Source organism: Saccopteryx leptura, chromosome 3, assembly GCF_036850995.1.
Source record: "Saccopteryx leptura isolate mSacLep1 chromosome 3, mSacLep1_pri_phased_curated, whole genome shotgun sequence".
NCBI lineage: Eukaryota > Metazoa > Chordata > Mammalia > Chiroptera > Emballonuridae > Saccopteryx > Saccopteryx leptura.
This window is the reverse complement of record NC_089505.1, coordinates 262,319,084-262,344,045: the sequence shown is the minus strand read 5'-3', so window position 1 is coordinate 262,344,045 and position 24,962 is coordinate 262,319,084. Positions and strand designations below refer to the sequence as shown.

Here is a 24,962-nt window from a genome sequence, read left to right as displayed (position 1 = left end):
ACCAATAGCTCAAATGGCTTTGTGTACTTCTTACTGAAACACATCACGCCACATAGGACATTGTAGACTCAAAATTATTTCTTTCTTAGTGAATATAATCATAGACAGGGAAGCACAATTCACATTTTATTAATTCATTCTCTATTTAATAATTTCCAAATACATATAATTTTATTTACAAGTGTTTTCCTGAAATTCAAGTTTTAAAGTGGAAATCCAACCTCAAACCATATCTATTAACAATGCATTTTGATTAAATAGTTGCATAAAACAGATGTTTTTTAATTAGAAAATGATAAATACACCCGAATATCACTCCAAACTACCGGTTTTGTTTGAAATTTAGTTTTACTAAATGAGTACTTTTTTCTTACAATTATTAAAAATTAATAGGCATGTAAGCATAATTATAATATAAAATATTACAAATGTTTTATTATGAATTTATCATATTATAGTGTATTATTGTTGCAATGAATAAAATGTTTTTTTTATTTACAATAGTTATCTTCAATTTAGTTTTGCCCTCCTTTTCATTGTAAAAAAAGTTGGTCACCTTATAAATACATATCTGTCAACAATTGGATCTGAAAAACAAAATAAAGAAACAAGCAAAACAGAAACAAACTTATAGATACAGAGAACATTTTGATGCTTGCCAGACAGGTGGAGGGTTGGAGGTTGGGAGAAAAAGGTGAAGGGATTAAGAAATACAAATGAGCAGTTATAGGTTAGCCACGGGGATGTAAAGTACAGCATAGGGAATACAGTCAATAATATCATAATAACTATGTATGGTGCCAGATTGGTGTGAGATTTATCAGGATGACCACTTAGTAAGTTATATAATGAGTTGTACACCGGAAACTAATATAATAATGTATGTCAACTGTAATTGAAAAATTAAAAGTGATTTAAGAAGTAAAATAATAAAAGAAAATAAAACAGTGCAAAGCATGACATGTGATACTTGAGGAAGAAAAAGGAAAGTTTTTGTAGAAAGTCAAGAGAGTTTTTACAGAAAGGTGACTTTTAAACCAGGCCTTGCATAAAAGGTAGATATTCAATGGGGAGGAGCAGAACAGGGAATTTCAGGTGGAAGATCAACACAAGCAACATATCCAAAAATAAAAATAATAAAGAGCATGACATGTTTGGGGAGACATGAATAGCTTTGCATAGTTAAAGAATGTAGTTTCTGAGGGTGTGGACAATGGTGGAAAAGAAAGTTAAAGTCATATTGTGAAGAAACTCAAATATCATACTTTATTCTATAGTCAATAGGGTTCAATTAAGCTTTTTTTTTTTTTTTTGAGAGAGAGAGAGAGAGAGAGAGAGAGAGAGAGAGAGAGAACGAGAAGGAAGAAGTATGTGCCTTGACTGGGTAAGCCGAGGGTTTTGAACCGGCAATCTCAGCCTTCCAGGTCAATGCTTTAGCCACTGCACCACCACAGGTCAGGCCAATTGAAGCTTTTTTAAAAAATCAAAGGAAGGCCCTGGCCGGTTGGCTCAGCGGTAGAGCGTCGGCCTAGCGTGCGGAGGACCCGGGTTCGATTCCCGGCCAGGGCACACAGGAGAAGCGCCCATTTGCTTCTCCACCCCTCCGCTGAGCTTTCCTCTCTGTCTCTCTCGTCCCCTCCCGCATCCAAGGCTCCATTGGAGCAAAGATGGCCCGGGCGCTGGGGATGGCTCTGTGGCCTCTGCCCCAGGCGCTAGAGTGGCTCTGGTCGCAACATGGCGATGCCCAGGATGGGCAGAGCATCGCCCCCTGGTGGGCAGAGCGTCCCCCCTGGTGGGCGTGCCGGGTGGATCCCGGTCGGGCGCATGCGGGAGTCTGTCTGACTGTCTCTCCGTTTCCAGCTTCAGAAAAATGAAAAAAAAAAAAAAAAAAAAAAAATCAAAGGAATATCAGATTTCTCTTTTAAAAAGAAAATTCTGGTAGCACTATAGGGTGGTGATTGGGAAGAGGGGAGACTGCAGGCAAAGAAACCACATAGGAATTCCTCCTACTCAAGTTTTATCGATTCAACCTGTGCTGCTTTTTCTTTGTTCCAAGTTTAACACTGAGTTATAAATACTACCATCAACCCCAGCAACTTGGTCATTTTGTCCTCTATTGGCAGACAGTAAAAGAAATTACTCTTTAGGGCATTCTTTCACATTTCATATGCAGACAATATTTCAGTTTCCATGAAATAATGTTTCTTATGATTGGTGATGTACAAAGACATGCCAGCATTATGTTACAAATATATATGTATTCCACCACTGAGGTTATTAATCATTTTCTCCAAATTATTAAACACAACCACATACAAAATTTTCTCCTTCCTTGAAATTCAAGTCAGTCATAAATTCTAATGCAACTCTATACCAGTAACTTCAATAACTTCAAAAGCAAAGGATGCAGAAAAGAATCTTAAGAAGTTTGTAATATAAGAATAAAACTAAAATTAAAATAGCATTATTGTAGTGGTCTCAATGCATAAATAATATTGACATGTTATACAAAATATGATAAATACAGCTAATTCACATCTGCGTCTTGAACACTTATATAGGGAGTCTTTGGGTTACAACCCAGTTCCATTCCTTTGACAGTGACATAGCCCGAATTTTGGTGTAAGTCGAAACACACCCTAGCCTAAGTCACTTACCTATCCTAACAGAGTTGTAAAATCATAATAGAACATAAAAACACAACTAAGCCACAGAAAAAGGAAAAGGACAGAAATATACTAGTTCACCCACATAGTTCATAAGTACGACACTAACAGCGTAAGGCGAAACACTCATGTCTCAATTTTTTAAGTTTTTATGGGAGTGACCATCGTAAACTCAAAACATCATATATTGAAACTGTTGTAACCTGAGGACCCCCTGTACACCCTGATATATTCAGTAATAAGCACATTTACAAAAACTGTAATATATTTATATTAATTGACTTGTAAGAATATGTCATCAATGCAGGAAAATCAGAATGTTTTCTTTATTCATCTATTGTCAATGGACAATTAGGTTGTTTCTATATCTTGACTATTGTGAATAATGCTGCAATAAACATGGGAGTGCAGATATTTCTTCAAGACACTAATTTCCTTTCCTTTGGATATATAACCAGAAGTGGAATTGCTAGATCATATGGTAATTTCTTTCTAAATTTTTTGAGGAACCTCCATATTGTCTTCCATAATGGCTGCATCAATTTACATTCCTATCAATAGTGAACAAGAGTTCCCTTTTTTTCTTCACAGCCCCACCAATTTTACTAGAAACTTGACTAGATTCATATTAATAAAAGGTTTTTGGTAGTCTGTAAAGTTTTCTATATCATGTCATCTGCAAACAGAGAAAGTTTTACATCTTTATTTCTTTTATTCTTTTTTTCCAAGTGAGCAGAATAGAGGTAGAGAAATGGACTCCTACATGCATCCCACTGGAATCTACCCGGCAACCTCAGTCTGAGGCCGATGTTCTACCCATCTGGGGTCATGCTGGCAACTAAGCTATTTTAACGCCTGAGGTGGAGGCTCCATGGAGCTATTCTGAGTGCCCAGGCGATGCGCTGGAACCAACTGAGCCATGGCTGCAGGAGGGGAAGAGAGAGAGAGAAGGGAGCAGGGGAAAGGTAGAGAAGTAGATGGTTACTTCTCCTGTGTGCCCTGACCTGGAATTGAACCTGGGACATCCACATGCCAGGCCAATGCTCTACCACTGAGACAACTGGCCAGGGCCCACATCTTCATATCTGATTTGGATGCCTTTTATTTCATTTTCTCTGCTAACTGCTCAGGTTAGGACTTCCATTAGCATGTGATAAAAGCAGACACCCCATCATTTTTCTGATTGTAGAAGAAAAGTTTTCAACTTCCAAGCACTGATTATAGTATTAGCTGTGGATGTGTCATGTATGGCCTTCACTATGTTGAGTATGTTTCTTCTATACCCAATTTGTGGAGAGTTTATATCGTGAAAGGATGTTAAATTGTGTGAAATGCCTTTTCTGTATCTATTGAGATGATCATATAATTTTTTGATCTTTCTTTCATTCTATTAATCTGGAGAACCACATTTATTGATTTGAATATGTTAAAACATCATTGCACCCAGGGGTAAATTCCACTTGATCATAGTGCATGATTCTTTAATGTGGTTTTTAAATGTTTTTATTGTGGTAAATATAAATAATATTAAATTTACCATTTTAACTATTTTTTTTTTGTATTTTTCTGAAACTGGAAATGGGGATGCAGTCAGACAGACTCCCGCATGCGCCCGACCAGGATCCACCCGGCATGCCCACCAGGGGGTGATGTTCTGCTCATCTGGGGCGTTGCTCTGTCACGACCAGAGCCACTCTAGCGCCTGGGGCAGAGGCCAAGGAGCCATCCCCAGCGCCCGGGCCATCTTTGCTCCAATGGAGCCTCGGCTGCGGGAGGGGAAGAGAGAGACAGAGAGGAAGGAGAGGGGGAGGGGTGGAGAGGTAGATAGGCGCCTCTCCTGTGTGCCCTGGCCGGGAATCGAACCCGGGACTTCTGCATGCCAGGCCGACGCTCTACCACTGAGCCAACCGGCCAGGGCTCATTTTAACTATTTTTAAGTGTACAGTTTAATGGCATTAAATACATTCACATTGTTGTACAACCATTACCACTATCCATCTCCAGAAATTTTCACCATCCCAGACTGAAACTGTGTTCATTACATAAAAACTCTCCACTCCTTCCTTCTCCCATCCACAGGTAATCACTGTTTTACTTTCTGTCTCTATAATGTTGACTATTTTAGGTCCCTCACAAATGGAATCATAACAATATTTGTCCTCCCTGTGTCTGGTTTATTTCATTTTGTATAAGGTTTCTAAAGTTCATCTATGTTGTAGCATGTATCAGAATTGCATACGAGGAGTATGAAAGCCCAGCTCCCTTATCTTAATCTGGGACAAACTCTGAAGCATGACTAACATCCCAGAGTTTCCCTGTAGGATCAGGTTGAAGTTACCCTCAGTGGCACTTTGCCGGAAGTCACACTTTGCTTGGCTTCTTCCCCTTCCTTAGCCTGCTTCTCACACTCCACATTATTTTCTCCAGGGAGTACTTTTGCATAAATTACTTCCACTAGAATCCTCATCTCATGCTTCCAGAGAATTAAACCTAAGACATCAAGAAACAGCTTGTATCCATAATATTTATTTTTTAAAAGTCTTTCAAAAAATAGGAAAAATGAAAACTATCTAATAGGAAAAAGGGCTAAAGGTTTGAACAGATACTTTATAAAAGAGCATATTCAAGTGATCAATAAACATATGTCATCAGGGAAATGCAAATTGAAATCACAGTGGTATACTGCTACACACCCACCTGAAAGACTAAAATGAAATTACCGAGCAAACTGAGTTCTTATATTGCTGGTGGGAGTTTTAATTGATCCTTTGAAAAACTATTTGGCAGCATGTACTAAAACCAAATGTGCATGTCCCATAATATAGTAATTCTACTTCTAAGTAAATATGCAACAGAAATGTATGTCTGTGAATATCAAAGATATGTGCTGGAATGTTCTTGGTGGCTCTATTTGTAGTAACCCCAAACTGGGAACTTCCCAAATGCCTATCAACAATATAATGGATACATAAATAGAATACCATACAGCAAGATAAATGAATGATCTACACAGAACAATATAGATGATTCTCACATTATAATGTTCAGTGAAAGAAGCCAGACATGAATGAGGGCATATTATATAATTCTATTGATATTAAGAACAAAAATAGGTGAAACTATCTTTATCCTTAGAAGTAGGATAGTGGTTAGTTACCATTGCGGTGGGGTCAGGGTGGAGAGTAGTAAGAAGGAAACACAAGGGGGCTTTGGGGTTCTAATAATATTCTGTTTCTTGACCTGGTTACTAGTTACCCTAGTGGGTTTCATTTGTGAAAATCCACTGAGTTGTACACTTTGATATGAGCATATCACTTGATATGTGCATATGTGTATATTTCTATTAAAAGTTTTTTTAAAAACCACATCTAATTCAAAAGTAACTCCTATTAGGATAATTGAATAAACTGTTGCCCAGCAACACAAAGTCATATTATACAGCTGTAAAAGAGAGTGAGGAAGATGATTATAACTAATTTCAATAAATGTAAAAAACAAAGTACAGCAGTGTATTTACCTTCATATAAGAAAAAGGGAAATAAAATATATCTATATCTGCCTATTTGTGGAAGAAGAATGAGACGGAGGAGGAGGGACAGAAAAGGGGAAAAACAAGGAAGGGGAGGGGTGGGGGAAAAGGGACTGAGAGGAGAGGAGCAGAGGAAATAATAAAATAGTTAGCAACCAGGAACCTAGCAAATGTCTTCTCATATCCTGTCCCTGCTTCTCTATTTAATTCTCATTTCTCTGCCTAGCAAATGTCTCTGCTACTCAGTTCACACATCAGGTTACAGCTGTAGTCCAGCTTTGACATTTTTAAATGTTTATTTTTATTGATTTTATTTAGAGAGGAAGGGAGAGAGAGAGAGAGACTAGAACAATCTGTTCCTGTATGTGCTGTGACCAGGGATTAAACCAGCAACCTCTGTGCTTCTGCACAATGCTCTAACCGAGCTATCCGGCCAACGCCAGCTTTGACGTTTTTAAATTCCTTCACTCAAGACAGGAGCTCAGACTGAATAAGAATATTACAGCCCCAATTTCTGATTCCTCGTAGAAAGAATTTGATGGACCCATTTTGAGCCAGAGCTCTACCTATGGTCTGATCATCTGTGACCAAGAAATATAGTCATGTAAATAGAGATATGGTTGTCTGGGGCCCATTTCTGAGGAGAAGGAAGTTAAGCTAGATTATTGTGAGATGAGCCAACATTCAAAAAAGAATTGAATATAATTGTTAAGTGGAAACTGGAAAGAGTCATGTATAATAATTCCCATTTGTGTAAAACAGAACAAAACTATGTACAAAAATACATGTCTGTTGCTAATACACATATATATAGATTAGAAAAGTCTGGAAAGATTTTAGTGAAGAGAAAAATATTTTAATATTTTAAATTTCCATTATGAAATAATTGCAGATTTACAAAAGTTGCAAAAATAGTACAGAGAATTCCTGTACACCCTTATCTCAACTTCCCCAAATGTTAAATGTTACATAATCTCATTAAAATAATCAAAACCAGTAAAGACCACTGACTAACCTACAGACCATATTCAAATTTTGCCAACTGTCCCACTAATGCTGTCCTTTTTACAGACAATGCAGGATTATTACATCATGCATTTAGCTATCATGTCTTCTTATACTCTTTAACCTGGAATAGTTTTTTCATCTTTCTTTGTCTTTCATGATCTTGACACTTTTTCTCTTTGCCATTAATAAGTATCTACTGAAGAGATACCTTCACATTATGTAAAAATCTCATTTCTCCAAACTTTAGCCAAACAATTTTAGCATCCATTAATGATTCTTACCTGAAACAAATTTTACTATCGTGTTTGCCAAAAGTTTATTTTTTATTTCCTTCATTTTTTAACATTTATTACTTAAAATTCTACTGTAATTTCCCCCTACTCCACCAATTATTTGTATAACTGTATCGATTGTTATTACTATTTTAAAAGATTTTATTTATTTATTTTACAGTGAAAGGAGAGAGGGTGGTGGGGGGAATGAGAAGTATCAACTCATAGTTGCTTCACTTTAGTTGTTCATTGATTTGCTTGGCATATGTGCCTCGACCAGGCAAGCCTAGGGTTTCGAATTGGTAACCTCAGCATTCTAAGCCAACATTTTATCCACTGTGCCACCATAGGCCAGGCTGTATCAATTATTTATTCAATTTTTTTATCATGTAGTCTATGGACATTGGTTTTATTCCACAGGTTATAATATATTGCTATCATTACTGATTTTGTTGCTTACATCATCTCAGATTTGGCCATTGGGATCTCCTTCAAATTGGTTTTTATGTTCTTTCCATATTTTCCCCATCATTTTTTGATCATTTCCTCTTTTGACATCACGAAATGATCCAGGCTTCTCTTGTTCTCTCCTTGTTCCAGCCCTGGAATCAGCCATTTTTTCTAAGAAGCTTTGGTTTCTTTTTATGATTTTGGAATATTGTATTTACAGAACAAAATCTGGGTACGAGTTATGCTTGTTGCTACTAGGGTATCATTGCTAAAAAAAAAATATGTGCATATACTGGTGTATATGTTAGTATCTATTTATTTACATTTATACACATCCCCATACCTTTATTTCTATATTTATCCAAAACCATTAGATCATACTGATACTTTTTTCCAGTTTTATTGAGGTAAAATGGACAAATAAAGTTGTATCTAAATTGTACAATATATTTGATATAGGTATACATTGTGAAATGATTACCACAGTTAACTAACACATACATTACCTCACATAATTATCTTTTTTGTGTATGTGGTGAGAATTCTTAAGATCCACCACTTACTTTAACAAATTTCAAATATACATCACAGTATTGTTAATTATAATCACCATGCTATACATTATATTCCCAGAACTTGTACAAGTAAAGTGAAACTGTTTTTCTTGTCCTCTTCATTGTATCTCTTCTCAGCCTTTTTGCCCCAACAACGTCCGGGAGCTTCGCCCCTGGGCTCCCAGCCTCCTACAAAGCTGCTCTCAACTGTGAGGATTGTCAAAATTGATGTTGTGTGGTAGGATGACAGTATAAAACTCCTATTTTGCCACCTTGCTCCTCATACTTTTTATCCCAATCCAACATCATAAGGGTCATTCTAGCCTTCTTCTTTTTTTATTTGTAATTCCCTCTTCTGATGTTTCAAATATATATAAAAAAAAGAGCTTATTGAGCACACAGCCTCTATTGGAACTGTGCAAACTGCTTTACATACATATCTCTTTTAATCGTCATTAAAACCTGATGGTAAGTTATATTTTTACCTTCATTTAATAGAAGAGTGAGATATCAGGAGGTTAAGTAATATTGCTAATTATTTATTGGATGTTAGAGCCAAGATTTGGATCCAAAAAAATCTGACTCCAGAATTCATGTTCTTGACCACTATGCATATTCTATTAATAAAACCTGAGGAAGCTAGCACAATACAAACCAATCTCTCCCACATACATAGATAGAAGTAATACTCTAACCAGAGAGATTTAAAATACATGTAAAATCTCACATAATAAAACCAGAAGAAAATATATGTGAATGTTTATTCAATCTCCGGATGAGAGAGAACTCTGTGACCTTACAAGTGTCCAATCCCCAGCTGCATTGGTCACTGAAGTGACAATACTCCTTCTTTCAGCTCTGGCAGGAACCAGGTTAAAAGGAAATTTTAGTTGTATATATATTCTTTTTCTCATTCTTGGCTTGTCTGCCTTTCCCCCTGTTTGAACTCTCTTAGCATTGCCTTCTCTGTCAGATCAGCTTTGAATTAGAGCTTCCTCTTCTCATTGTCCTGTCTGAATTTGGCATCCTAATCCTACACTATTGGTCTTGGCACCATTGACCCAGGAACTCCATAGGAAACCACCGTGGTAATTATCCTCTTGGCCCATTTACCACTGCCTCATGCTCACTTCCAGTCCAGAAACTCAGGACTCTACCACGCCTTTCAGGCCCCCATATGTCCAAGACAGGAGTTTGTGGTAAAAAATTAATGGAAAATACACATGCAAACAAAGAAGAAAAGATAGATAGATTTGACTAAAGTATAAAACTTACGTTCTTCAAGACAACACACAATTCTGTGATTCTATACACATATGCCCATGCACACATTACAATAATTAATTTTTAATTGCTAACATTCCTTAGTACTTTGTTTTTGCCCAATACTCTCCATTTTTCTACAAATTTACATTTTTAAAAATTTCAAACTAACGGGAAACTTTAAGGAATAGTACAACAAACACCTACATACTCTTCACCTATATTCAGCAATCAAGAATTGAATTTTCCCATCAGTTCTTAATATTTATTGCCTCTAGGCCCCCAAATTCATATGCATTTTAAATCTTGTTGCATGCAATATGTTTCAGGGGTCTTATGACCACCCATGTTTGGTGATTTGCTAGAAGGGTTTATAAGAGTTAATATCAGGTTATACTCATGGTTAAGGTTTTTTTTTGTTTTTGTTTTTGTTTTACAGAGACAGAGAGAGAGTCAGAGAGAGGGATAGATAGGGACAGACAGACAGGAACAGAGAGAGATGAGAAGCATCAATCATTAGTTTTTCATTGAGACATTAGTTGTTCATTGATTGCTTTCTCATATGTGCCTTGACCGCGAGCCTTCAGCAGACCGAGTAACCTCTTGCTCAAGCCAGTGGCCTTGGGTCCAAGCTGGGGAGCTTTGCTCAAACCAGATGAGCCCGCGCTCAAGCTGGCGACCTCAGGGTCTCAAACCTGGGTCCTCCGCATCCCAGTCCAATGCTCTATCCACTGCACCACCACCTGGTCAGGCTCATGGCTAAGGTTTATTATAGCAAAGGGTAGAAAGCAAAAGCAGAAAAAAGATACACATTGGGCAGAATCCAGAAAGATCAGATACAGGCTTTCAAGTCCTTTCCCATTAAGTGCCACATAGGATGCGCTTTCTTTCTGGCAGAGGACATGTATAGAACGTCTCTTCTCAGGGGAGTCACTTTAATTCTTAGGGTCCAAGGCTTTATGGAGGACTAATCACAAAGGCACATTCTAGCACATGACCATTCATGGCAGTTGAAACTCAGAACCCTAACAATAAAGCCAGTGCACATTGGCTACCTTGATATTTGTGCAAATTCTGTCAAGCTGGTGGAGCCTGGCCCGTCGCTCTATATAAACACAATAAAATCATCAAAATTAACATAAAGAGAGTCCCTGTGTGTTAATTGCGTGTTTACTGTGGTGGTGATGAGGCAGAAGCATTACCTTGAGGCTGCGGCGCGGAAACTGCAAGATAGCTGCCCGGGCCAGGCCCGCTATCTCCTCTGGGCCTACAGCTCGTCCCACGATGCTAACAGTACTTTTGAAGGAACATGTCCATACTGTTTCCAGTTTCTGGTTCTGGATAATTCTCGAGTGCGCCTCAAACCAAAGCCCAAAGTGACACCCAAAATACAGAAACTTCTTAATCGAGAAGCAAGAAATTATACACTCAGTTTTAAAGAAGCAAAAATTGTGAAAAAGTACAAAGACTCCAAAAGTATATTGAACACCTACGTCTGGACAGTCAACACCCACTTACTCCTCAAAAAATGTGAAGAAAACAAAGAAACACTTCTCTCAACTAAAAATGTTGCTTAGTCAGAGTGAATCCCAAAAGAATTCAAAGGTGGACTTCAGAAATTTCTTATCTTCTTTGTAAAGGATGGACTATGAAAATAAGAAATGTTTAATGCAATTTTTGAAACTAAGGTTAGAAAAACAGCTTTTTAAAAACTTTTATTCTTTAAATACATGAAATCTAGGGTCCAAAAGCAGACTTTTCTTGGCATTTTTCAGTGTTTGAGAAAATACCTTGTTAGAATAACTTAAACCTGCCTACCTCGTATGGTGGTTCTGAGAATCAAAAACACTTGAAAAGTTCCTTGTAAGTAGTAGATACATTTGGACACTGAGCGGTTATATTATTTTCTCCTCCCTTGATTCACAGCTTCATTAAGGGACTTGAGACCTCTATGAGAGGGTCGACTCCTTTCTGTCGGTAATGCTAATTTGGAAAAAGGATCAAGTATGTATGTCCGTTTCCCCACAATCCTCCACATAATTGTATATTAGTAAAATTTGAATATTCCTATTTTGCATGCAAAAGTAAATATTCTTGATTGTAGATGATTCAGACCAAATTTTTCATTTTTCAACCTTCTGTTCATTTGGTAATATTCTACCATAAATAGCCTTTCATTTGCAAAAAAAAAAAAAAAAAATTAACATAAAGAACCTTCGGTGGATATATATACCCAAAGGTTGGCAATGGTCAGTCATTGATACAGGCTTTCTTGGTGATATGCAAGGAGAAGGATACAGAACTATTATATTAACTCCTTATATCATACCTTTCCTCATGCTGTTTCTGCCATTTGAATTCCCTTTCCCAAAAACCTCACTCAAGTTCCACGTTTTCTCCAGCACCTACATGATGAGGCCCTTCCTGGAGCAGTTACTTCCTAAACATGTCGTCAGTAGAGGAACCTTGAATGACACCTTCCCAGGTCTATTCAATCTAATGATCTCTTCCTTTTTACTAAATTTTTCATTTATTTTACTATTTTTAAATGTATTGATTTAGGAGGGAGGAGAGAGAAAAAAATAACAACAATGATTTGTTGTTGCACTTATTCATGCATTCATTGGTTAATTCTTGTATGTGCCCTGATTGGGGATTGAACCTACAACCTTGGCTTATCAGGATGACTCTAACCAACTGAGTTAACCAACCAGGGCTATTTATTTTACTATTAATTATATAATGTCTAGGCCAGGGACATCTTTTATCTTATTTTCTGATATGGTCATTAAAATTTTCAAATTTGTATTTTCTCTTTAACAAGATTTTTGTTTGTTTGTTTTTTGTGACAGAGACAGAGAGACACATAGATAGAGGGACAGATAGAGACAGAGAGACAGGAAGGGAGAGAGATGAGAAGCATCAATTTTTTGTTGTGGCTCCTTAGTTGTTGATTGCTATTTTTTTTATAATTTTATTTTTTTAATGGGGTGACATCAATAAATCAGGGTACATATATTCAAAAAAAACATGTCCAGGTTATCTTATCATTCAATTATGTTGAATACCCATCACGCAAAGTCAGATTGTCCTCTGTCACCTTCTATCTAGTTTTCTTTGTGCCCCTCCCCCTCCCCCTTTCCCTCTCCCTCTCCCCTCACCCCCCCCGTAACCACCACACTCTTATCAATGTCTCTTAGTCTCGCTTTTATATCCCACCTACGTATGGAATAATGCAATTCCTGGTTTTTCTGATTTACTTATTTCACATCGTATAATGTTATCAAGATCCCACCATTTTGCTGTAAATGATCCGATGTCATCATTTTTTATGGCTGAGTAGTATTCCATAGTGTATATGTGCCACATCTTCTTTATCCAGTCATCTAATGACGGTCTTTTTGGTTGTTTCCATGTCCTGGCCACTGTGAACAATGCTGCAATGAACATGGGGCTGCATGTGTCTTTACGTATCAATGTTTCTGAGTTTTGGGGGTAGATACCCAGTAGAGGGATTGCTGGGTCATAAAGTAATTCTATTTTCAGTTTTTTGAGGAACCACCATACTTTCTTCCATAATGGTTGTACTACTTTACATTCCCACCAACAGTGAATGAGGGTTCCTTTTTCTCCACAGCCTCTCCAACATTTGCTATTACCTGTCTTGTTAATAATAGCTAATCTAACAGGTGTGAGGTGGTATCTCATTGCAGTTTTGATTTGCATTTCTTTAATAACTAAAGAAGATGAGCATCTTTTCATATATCTGTAGGCCATTTGTATTTCTTCCTGGGAGAAGTGTCTGTTCATGTCCTCTTCCCATTTTTTTATTGGATTGTTTGTTTGTTGTTGAGTTTTATAGGTTCTTTGTATATTTTGGATATTAGGCCCTTATCTGAGCTGTTGTTTGAAAATATCATTTCCCATTTAGTTGGCTTTCTGTTTATTTTGTTATCAGTTTCTCTTGCTGAGCAAAAACTTCTTAGTCTGATGTAGTCCCATTCATTAATTTTTGCCTTTACTTCTCTTGCCTTTGGAGTCAAATTCATAAAATGCTCTTTAAAACCCAGGTCCATGAGTTTAGTACCTATGTCTTCTTCTATGTACTTTTTTGTTTCAGGTCTTATGTTTAGATCTTTGATCCATTTTGAGTTAATTTTAGTACAAGGGGACAAACTGTAGTCCAGTTTCATTCTTTTGCATGTGGCTTTCCAGTTTTCCCAGAACCATTTGTTGAAGAGGCTTTCTTTTCTCCATTGTGTGTTGTTGGCCCCTTTATCAAAAATTATTTGACTATATATATGTGGTTTTATTTCTGGGCTTTCTATTCTGTTCCATTGGTCTGAGTGTCTATTTTTCTGCCAATACCATGCTGTATTGATTGTCGTGACCCTATAATATAGTTTGAAGTCAGGTATTGTAATGCCCCCAGCTTCATTCTTTTTCTTTAGGATTGCTTTGGCTATTTGGGGTTTTTTTTTTTTTTTTTTTCATTTTTCTGAAGCTGGAAACAGGGAGAGACAGTCAGACAGACTCCCGCATGCGCCCGACCGGGATCCACCCGGCACGCCCACCATGGGGCGACGCTCTGCCCACCAGGGGGCGATGCTCTGCCCATCCTCGGCGTCGCCATGTTGCGACCAGAGCCACTCTAGCGCCTGAGGCAGAGGCCACAGAGCCATCCCCAGCGCCTGGGCCATCTTTGCTCCAATGGAGCCTCGGCTGCGGGAGGGGAAGAGAGAGACAGAGAGGAAAGCGCGGCGGAGGGGTGGAGAAGAAAATGGGCGCTTCTCCTGTGTGCCCTGGCCGGGAATCGAACCCAGGTCCTCCGCAGGCTAGGCCGACGCTCTACCGCTGAGCCAACTGGCCAGGGCTATTCAGGGTTTTTTATAGTTCCATATAAATCTGATGATTTTTTGCTCCATTTCTTTAAAAAATGTCATTGGAATTTTGATGGGAATTGCATTAAATTTGTATATTGCTTTGGGTAATATGGCCATCTTGATTATATTTATTCTTCCTAACCAAGAACAAGGAATATTCTTCCATCTCATTATATCTTTTTCAATTTCCCTTAACAATGATTTGTAGTTTTCATTATATAAGTCCTTTACATTCTTTGTTATGTTTATTCCTAGGTTTTTTTTTTTTTGTTGCAATCCTGAAGGGGATTATTTTTTTGAGTTTGTTCTCAAATGTTTCATTGTTGGCATATAGAAAGGCTATGGACTTCTGTATGTCAATTTTGTATCCTGCGACCTTATTGTATTGGCTTATTGTTTCTAGTAGTCTTTTTGTGGATTCTTTGGGGTTTTCAATGTATAAGATCATATCATCTGCAAAAAGTGATAGGTTTACTTCTTTTCCGATATGGATGCCTTTTATTTCTTTGTCTTGTCTGATTGCTCTGGCTAGAACCTCTAGTACCACATTAAATATGAGTGGAGAGAGTGGACAACCTTGTCTTGTTCCTGATTTAAGGGGGAAAGCCTTTATTTTTGTGCCATTTAATATGATGTTAGCTGATGGTTTATCATATATGGCCTTTATCATGTTGAGATATTTTCCTTCTATACCCATTTTGTTGAGAGTCTTAAACATAAAATTGTGTTGTATTTTATCAAAAGCCTTTTCTGCGTCTATTGATAAGATCATGTGGTTTTTGTTCTTTGTTTTGTTGATATGGTGTATTACATTAACCATTTTACGTATGTTGAACCATCCTTGAGATTCTGGGATGATTCCCACTTGATAATGATGTATTATTTTTTTAATATGTTGTTGTATTCGATTTGCTAGTATTTTGTTTAGTATTTTAGCATCTGTATTCATTAGAGATATTGGTCTGTAGTTTTCTTTTTTTGTGCCATCCTTGCCTAGTTTTGGTATAAGGGTTATGCTGGCCTCATAAAATGTGTTTGGAAGTATTGCTTTGTTTCAATTTTTTGGAAGACTTTCAGTAGAATAGGAACCAAGTCTTCTTTGAATGTTTGATAAAATTCGCTGATATAGCCATATGGGCATGGACTTTTATTTTTGGGGAGGTTTTTAATGGTTTTTTCTATTTCTTCTCACTAATAGGTCTGTTTAGGCTTTCTGCTTCTTCTTGACTCAGTCTAGGAAGGTTGTATTGTTCTAAGAATTTATCCATTTCTTCTAGGTTGTTGAATTTAGTGGCATAAAGTTTTTCATAGTATTCTACAATAATTCTTTGTATATCTATGATGTCCATGGTGATTTCTCCTCTTTCATTTTGGATTTTGTTTATATGAGTTCTTTCTCTTTTTTCCTTGGTAAGTCTTGCCAAGGGTTTGTCAATTTTGTTGATCTTTTCAAAGAACCAGCTCCTTGTTCTATTAATTTTTTGTATAGTTTTTCTGTTCTCTATTTCATTTATTTCTGTTCTGATTTTTTTTTTTTTTTCCTTTTTCTGAAGTTTGGAAACAGGGAGAGACAGTCAGACAGACTCCCGCATGCGCCCGACCGGGATCCACCCGGCACGCCCACCAGGGGCGACGCTCTGCCCACCAGGGGGCGATGCTCTGCCCATCCTGGGCGTCGCCATGTTGCGACCAGAGCCACTCTAGCGCCTGAGGCATAGGCCACAGAGCCATCCCCAGCGCCCGGGCCATCTTTGCTCCAATGGAGCCTTGGCTGCGGGAGGGGAAGAGAGAGACAGAGAGGAAAGCGCGGCGGAGGGGTGGAGAAGCAAAATGGGTGCTTCTCCTGTGTGCCCTGGCCGGGAATCGAACCCGTGTTCTGATTTTTATTATCTCCTTTCTTCGGCTGGTTTTGGGTTGTCTTTGTTCTTCTTTTTCCAGTTCCTTAAGGTGTGAAGTTAAGTGGTTCACTTGGGCTCTCTCTTGTTTGTTCATATATGCCTGAAGTGATATGAACTTCCTTCTTATCACTGCTTTTGCTGCATCCCATAGATTCTGATATGTCATATTGTCATTTTCATTCGTCTGTATGTATCTTTTGATCTCTGCACTTATTTCTTCTTTGACCCATTCATTTTTTAAAAGTATGTTGTTTAGTTTCCACATTTTTGTGGAATATTTTTCCTCTTCTTTGCAGTTGAATTCTAGTTTCAAGGCTTTATGATCAGAAAATATGCTTCATACAACTTCGATTTTTCTGAATTTGCTGATGTTGTTTTTGTGGCCCAACATATGGTCAATTCTTTTTTTTTTAAGATTTTATTTATTCATTTTAGAGAGGAGAGAGAGAAGGGGGGGAGGAGTAGGAAGCGTCAACTCCTACATGTGCCTTGACCAGGGAAGCCCAGGGCTTTGAACCAGCAACCTCAGCATTTCCAGGTCGATGCTTTATCCACTGTGCCACCACAGGTCAGGCACATATGGTCAATTCTTGAGAATGATCCATGTACACTGGAGAAAAATGTATACTCTGTCACTTTGGAATGAAATTTCCTGTAGATGTCTATCATATCCAGGTGCTCTAGTGTTTTGTTTAAGGCCACTATGTCTTTGTTGATTCTCTGTTTGGATGACCGATCTAGAGCCGTCAGCGGTGTATTAAGGTCTCCGAGTATGATTGTATTTTTGTCAGTTTTTGTTTTAAGGTCAATAAGTAGCTGTCTTATATATTTTGGTGCTCCTTGGTTTGGTGCATATATATTAAGAATTGTTATGTCTTCTTGATTCAGTGTCCCCTTAGCCATTATGAAATGACCATTTTTGTCTCTGAGTACTTTTGCTGTCTTGTAGTCAGCATTATCAGATATGAGTATTGCTAGACCTGCTTTTTTTTGGGTGTTGTTTGCTTGGAGTATTGTTTTCCAGCCTTTCACTTTAAATTTGTTTTTATTCTTGTTGCTTAGATGAGTTTCTTGTAGGCAGCATACAGTTGGATTTTTTTTTAATCCATTCTGCTATGCTGTGCCTTTTTATTGGTGAGTTTAATCCATTTACATTTAGTGTAATTATTGACACTTGTGAGTTCCCTATTGCCATTTTATAGATTGCTTTCTGTTAGTTTTGTGTCTTGTTTGGTCCTTATCTTTTGTTTTTATTTGGTTGTATTCCATACATCTTTCCTCTGTTGCTATCTTTTTTAAATCATGTGCCTCTGTGGTAGTTTTTTCAATGGTGGTCACCATTAAGTAATGAAAAGGGTTCCTACCCTGTTCATTGTAGTGCACTATCTTGTGAGTATTTTTGCACTCCATCGTCCTTTGCTACTGTTAATATCCATTCTCCCCCCCCCCCCCACTTTTTTTTTTTGTTGTCACAGTTTAAATTTGGTTTTATTGTGTTCTTCTTGGAGCTTTTACTTGTGCCTTTGTTTTTTTTTTTCTTTGTATCTGAATGGAGAACCTCCTTTAGTAATTCCTGGAGAAGGGGTTTTCTGATGATAAATTCCCTCATCTTTTCTGTATCTGTGAATGTTTTTATTTCTCCTTCGTATTTGAAGAATAGCTTTGATGGGTATACTATTCATGGCTGAAAGTTCCTCTCTTTCAGGACTTTAAATATTGGGGTCCACTCTCTTCTAGCTTGTAGAGTTTCTGTTGAGAAATCTGATGATAATCTAATGGGCCTTCCTTTATATGTTGTATTCTTCTTTTCCCTGGCTGCCTTGAGAATTTTTTCTTTGCTGTTGGTTTGTGCCAATTTCATTATGATGTGCCTTGGAGTAAGTTTGTTGGGGTTAAGAAAACTCAGAGTTCAGCCCTGGCCGGTTGGCTCAGCGGTAGAGCGTCGGCCTGGCGTGCGGGGGACCCGGGTTCGATTCCCGACCAGGGCACATAGGAGAAGCGCCCATTTGCTTCTCCACCCCCCCCTCCTTCCTCTCTGTCTCTCTCTTCCCCTCCCGCAGCCAAGGCTCCATTGGAGCAAAGATGGCCCGGGTGCTGGGGATGGCTCCTTGGCAGCTGCCCCAGGCGTTAGAGTGGCTCTGGTCGCGGCAGAGCGACGCCCCAGAGGGGCAGAGCATCGCCCCCTGGTGGGCAGAGCATCGCCCCTGGTGGGCGTGCCAGGTGGATCCCGGGCGGGCGCATGCGGGAGTCTGTCTGACTGTCTCTCCCCGTTTCCAGCTTCAGAAAAATACAAAAAAAAAAAAGAAAAAAAAAAGAAAAAGAAAACTCAGAGTTCTATTTGCTTCTTGAATTTGAGGCTTTAGTTCTTTCCACAGGCTTGGGAAGTTCTCATCTATTATTTGTTTGAGTATGTTCTTTATTCCATTTTCTCTCTCTTCTCCCTCTGATATACCTATTATTCTTATGTTATTCTTTTCATATTGATTGATTTCTTTTTCATATGTTCCTTGACCAGGGGGCTAGAGCAGAGTGAGTGACCCCTTGCTTAAGCCAGTGACCTTGGGTTCAAGCTGATGAGCTGTGCTCAAACCAGATGAGCCCATGCTCAAGCCGGCGACCTCAGGGTTTCGAACCTGGGTCCTACGCGTCCCAGTCCAACACTCTATCCACTGTGCCACCGCCTGGTCAGGCTCTTTAACGAGATATTAAATGATAATTGTCTTTGGCCACTTTATGTTCTGCTGTTCCTAGAACTGAGAATTGGTTGTAACATACACTTACTAATTTTTTTATTCTGATTAACCACTGGTTCAAAAATATGACTAGTAAGGAGTGAATTGTGTGGCCTTGGCTAGCACATATGATGAAAGGAATTTGTTCTAGTACTAAGTAACGTAAGAAAATTCAAGCCTTTCAGTCTTATGAAAAAATAGTTTTTAAAAAATGAACTTTTAAAGACTATATTATAGAAATGTCCTAGTTGTATTAACAATCAGAGACAGCATTGCATATATTATATGGAATTATGTAACCATAACAGAGTACAGAACTCTAGAAGTGAGAGTAACCTGAGAAGTTCAGTTGATAGCTTTAAAGAAATTGATGTGGAAAATGAGACTATTTCAACCCACTTGATGTGTGGGTTTGAGGTTTAGGTGAAAGAAGGCATTGCAATACTGAAGGTCTAGTAAATTGACTTATCGCTGCAGGTAGTGACCCAGACAAGAGAGACCTGTACATTACAGATAGCTACATGATCAATAAAGTTCTATTTCTTGGGAAGTTGCACAAGCCACAAGAAGAACACACATAACTATTAGAATAGTGCTTCTCAAACTATAGGGTGCACCAGAAGCATGTGAAGGGTATGTAAAACAAAGATTGCGGGCCCAGCTCCAAGAATTTCTGATTCAATAGGTCTAGGATAGGGCCAAATAATTTACATTTTAAACAAGCTCCCAGGTAATGCTGATGCTACATGTTCACACACAACACTTAGAGTACCAAAGTACTATACCATTCATGCACACACAATAGTATATATCTCATTATTCTAATTGCAATTCTCAGCAAACCATGAGGTCCTAAGTAGCAGAAATTAGACTTTATTCCTCACTATTACATCTTTATTTGGGTCTTATCCACTTACCTGAGGCCACTATCTTTCATATGTGAATAGTAATATATATATATATATATTTGTTACAATGGTATTCCTCTTCAGAAAATATTCAATAATAGAGTGTTGCTATGAATTACATAAAAAAGTTGCTACTAAACACATACCAAAACCCTGGCTGGTTAGCTCAGTGAATAGAGAGAGCACTCTTCTGGTGTGCAAACATCCTGGGGTCAATCCCCGGTCAGGGCACACATGAGAAGTGACCATCTGCTTTTCCTCTCCTACCTCTCCTCTTTCTCTCTCTCTTCCCTTCTCACAGTCAGTGGCTTGATTGATTCAAGTGTCAGCCCTAGGCACTGAGGATAGCTCCTTTGGTCTGAGCATCAACCATAGGCAGGCACATGTGGGAGTCTGTCTCTCTATCTTCTCTCTTCTCACTTAACCCCCCCCACAAAAACAAACAAACAAAAAAACCATTCCAGAAGGTTGCTAGTAATTATTACATCAGTGTTTCTTTTAACACTTAAAATTGCAACCGACACCATTAATCCATTTTTAATCAACACTGCTATAAAGTAGTCATCATAATATAACGGTCAGATCTGATACCTCAATTTATTGCTGTCTGAATAGTGTTCTTACCATTGGTTCTTTTTGTTCCTTTTTGAAGACTTCTAGTAACTGAGAGAAATGGTAAAATAATGATGTCCACATTATGTGCGGTCACTTTTTGGCCTGGCACTTTATGTCTGACAGACACTGTGTGGAGTGAGCTATTACCAGCAATCTGTTCATTGTATCCTCCAGTGGGCACAGCAAATAGAATGTGTTCCAACTCGACTGTAGGTCTCCTTGAGAGCTAAATACTACATATGGCATTTGTTGAATCATTTTATTGTCCACAAGACAGAGAGCTATTTATCAGGAGCATCATTCACCTGGAAAGTCCAGGAGCTCCTTACTTAGAGAGAGTGGTTAAATGGGTCAACAGATTATTCTTCTTTTGTCCCAGATTCAATTAATTTCAATGACTGAGGAAATTTACTTTGATTATAATATTCATTGCAATGGCACATTGGCACTTTTTTCCAGATCAGTATTATTCCACATTTGCTTATAAAAAAAACCCTTCATGTTTTCATTTTAATGTATCTGATGAGAAATTGAAGACCCCAGAAAGTTCTTATGCCAGCTGTTCTATATGATCTCTTCAATAAAAAATAGAAGGTGGATCAATGTTATGCAGTACAAAATCCTAAGACATAGAAAGCTTTAATTTTTCTTGTTTGTCCATACCATCCAATTTAACACACATAAGCCAAAGAAGAGCGGGGAAGAAGAACAGGAAGGAGTGAGGGAGACTGTGCCAACTATAGCATTGGTAGTTCAGCTCTACCTCCTTTTTTCATTGAATTTATTGGGGTGACATTGGTTAATAAAATTAGATAGGTTTAAGGTATACAATCTATAATACATCATCTGTATATTGTATTGTGTATTCACCACCGAAAATCAAGTCTCCTTCCATCATCCTTTATCCCCCTTTACCCTCCTCCACCTCCACCCACCTCCCGTCACCTTTTTCCTTCCTTCCTTCCTTCCTTCCTTCCTTCCTTCCTTCCTTCCTTCCTTCCTTCCTTCCTTCCTTCCTTCCTTCCTTCCTTCCTTCCTTCCTTCCTTCCTTCCTTTTTTCTTTCTTTCTTTCTTTCTTTCTTTCTTTCTTTCTTTCTTTCTTTCTTTCTTTCTTTCTTTCTTTCTTTCTTTCTTTCTTTCTTTCTTTCTTTCTTTCTCTCTCTCTCTTTCCCTCCTTCCCTCTCTCCCCTTCCTTCCTTCCTTCCTCCCTCCCCTTCCTCCCTCCCTTTCTTTCTTTCTTTCTTTCTTTCTTTCTTTCTTTCTTTCTTTCTTTCTTTCTTTCTTTCTTTCTTCTTTCTTCACCTTTCTGTTGATAACAGTTTTCTCCACACCACAACGAACAAGGCAAGTGACCCAGACTTAGACAGGCCACCCCAACCTCCCACCAGAGGGAATTACCTAGGGGTTACTATCAGGAGCAGGTGACACAGATTGAGATAATCCAAGTGTTTCCCCATCAGCCTCTGGGCTCATGGAGCTATAACGATGGAAAGCTGGAGGGGCTTGGCTGCCTAGTGAAAAGTCATGTTAGAAGTAGAAGAAAATGAAATAGTCCTGTGAGGAAGAAACACAAAGCACAGGGAAAGAGAGAGAAAGCAAGAATGGTAAGAGCTCTCAGTATCTTCTGGGTCCAGAGTTCCCATGGTTAAATCCTTCCCTGTTCTTGCCAGGACTGTGATCCACTAAATTCTACTCTTTGCCTAAATTATTGAGTATGATTTTTACCCCTTAACTAAAAATAAGGCATATTCCATTTTATGCACCTAAAAAATAATTGATTGATCGATTGGTTGATTTGAGAGAGAGAGAGAGAGAGGAAACATTAATTTGTTGTTCCATTTATTGCTTGACTCATTTATGTGCCCTGACCAGGGATTGAACCTGCAACCTTTGCATATCTAGAGATTGCTCTAACCAACTGAGCTACCTGGCAAGGGTTTCATTTTAAGTATTTCTGAGTCATGGCAACTATTTTTAAAAAAATCAATCTTACTTTCACCCCTGGGAAGAAAAAAATACTGTGGAAAATAAAATTAGATTTAAACATTATTAGTTAAAGGTGTCTGGTATTGTGTCTGGAATTTGCTTGAAAATAACTAGTTTGATGTATATCTGTGTATTTAAATTAATCTGCATCCCGAGAACAATGATTTAACATTTTTTACCAGCCTGATCAGGGGTCCACTCTTCAGACAGAGGTGATTAGTTAGCAATCCAAGGATCCTAATCTGTACTCCACTCCTCAAAAGAAGCTAGTGCACCACTTTACATATCACTTTCTGAACCTGCACCATTAGAGTTTTTTTAAGTAGCAAAATGAGCATTATTCAAAATATACTGTATAGGTACTGCCACTTTGCATAAATGAAGTATTAGAGTCTGGCAACCCAGAAGCCTAACAGCCTTTAAGGCAGCACACAAAGTTTCCAGATATAACTTGTTTAGTTCTGTGTTGCTTTTCTTAATACAGACTTCTTTCACTTGAGTTGATTGGAAGGTTATCTTACCCTCCATCAGAATACAGTTGTGTTGGCATCCAAATGAATCTTCCATGCTAGTTAGCTTGTTAGACTGCCAAGAACAGGAAGTGTGGACTTCACAGATTTTAGAGGAACTGTTTGGTTGACTACTCTATTTGGCCTAGTTGTTAATACATGTTTGTGCCTGTGGAAAATTTAGGTCTGACACTAGGTTTCATTGCAATAAATTATAGTAACAAAGTTGTAGGAGAAGAAGCACCTCTATTCTCTGGAAGTTACTGTTATTTTTACTAGAAGAAGTTGACAGTTGGTCAATGACAAATTGGCTTTGGTCAGCTCTCCTTGGTAAAAGAAGCTGCCCCATCCCTTTACTCGGGCTGCCATACAAAATACCACAAACTGGCTGGCTTACACAGCAGAAATTAATTTTCTCACACTTCTAGAGGCTAGAAGTTGCAGATCAAGGTGCAGGAAGATTCTATTTCTGGTGGGTTTTTTCCTGGTTTAGAAATGAGAACTTTCTCACTATGTCCTCACGTGGCCTCTCCTCTGTGTACATGGAGAGCCAAGAGGGAGAGAGGAGGAAAGAGAATGAGACAGGGAAAGGGAGAGAGGAGAAAAAGGGAGGGAGGAGAAAAAGGGAGGGAGGAGGGAAAGGGAGGGAGGAGAGAAAGGGAGGGGGAGAGAATGAGAGAGATATCTCTGGCATCTCTTCCTCTTCTGATAAGCACACCAGTTCTATTGGATTAGGGCCACATCCTTACGACCTCATTAACCTTAATTCTCTAATGGCCTTATCTCCAAATATAGTCACCTTGGGGGTTAGAGCTTCAATGTATGACTTTGGAGTGGACACAGTTCAGTCTGTAATAACCTCTATACTACAGTCAAGTGATCATTCCAAAATATGAATCTGACCATGCCACTTCTTTGCTTAAAATCCTTCTTTGGGTAGAAAAATATTTGATAGTGGTCATCTTAAGGGGTTTTTAGGAGCTTATGGAATTGAAGGGGAGGATGAAAAACCTGTTTGGGGCGAGATAGTTCCTGTGGTTTTTAATAGCAAGGATCCCTATTTGGTCTTGGTTGGGTATTTATGCTGCAATGAATAGACTCTGTTGGCATTTTCTCTCCTTATGTTACATTGCAATATACAAAGTACCTGCTTGTACAGCATTGGGAATGTACTTGGTGCTACTGAATTGTGCACTTAAGAATGGTTAAAATGGCAAATTTTATGTTGTATATATTTTACCATATAAAAAAATTAACAAGTCCTGGTCAGTTGTCTCATCAGTAGAGCATCGGCCCGGCATGTGGATGTCCTGGTTCGATTCCTGGTCAGGACACAGAGGAGAAGTGACCATCTGCTTCTCCACCCCTCCCCCACCCTTTCTCTCTCTCTCTCTCTTTCCCCCTTCTGCAGTCATGGCTTAAATAGTTTGAGCAAGTTGGCCCCGAGCACTGAGGATGGCCCTATGGCCTCGCCTCAGGCACTGAAATGGCTCAGTTGCCAAGCAACAGAGCAGCTGCCCCAAATGGGCAGAGCATCATCCTGTAAGGGGCTTGCTGGGTGGGTTGAGGTCGGAGTGCATGAGGGAGCCTGTCTCTCTGCCTCCCCACCTCTCACTTAATAAAAAAAAAAAATTATCAATGATCTTGATGTAGCCAAATGCTGAAAATATTCAGGAAAACAATTTTAGA

At 38.5% G+C, this 24,962-nt stretch overlaps 1 pseudogene; it reads left to right on the top strand.

Annotated features, from left to right (window-relative positions):
* Positions 1 to 10,894: 10,894 nt before the first annotated feature.
* Positions 10,895 to 11,918, top strand: LOC136400894 (UPF0711 protein C18orf21 homolog pseudogene; annotated as a pseudogene).
* The last annotated feature ends 13,044 nt before the right edge of the window (positions 11,919 to 24,962 follow it).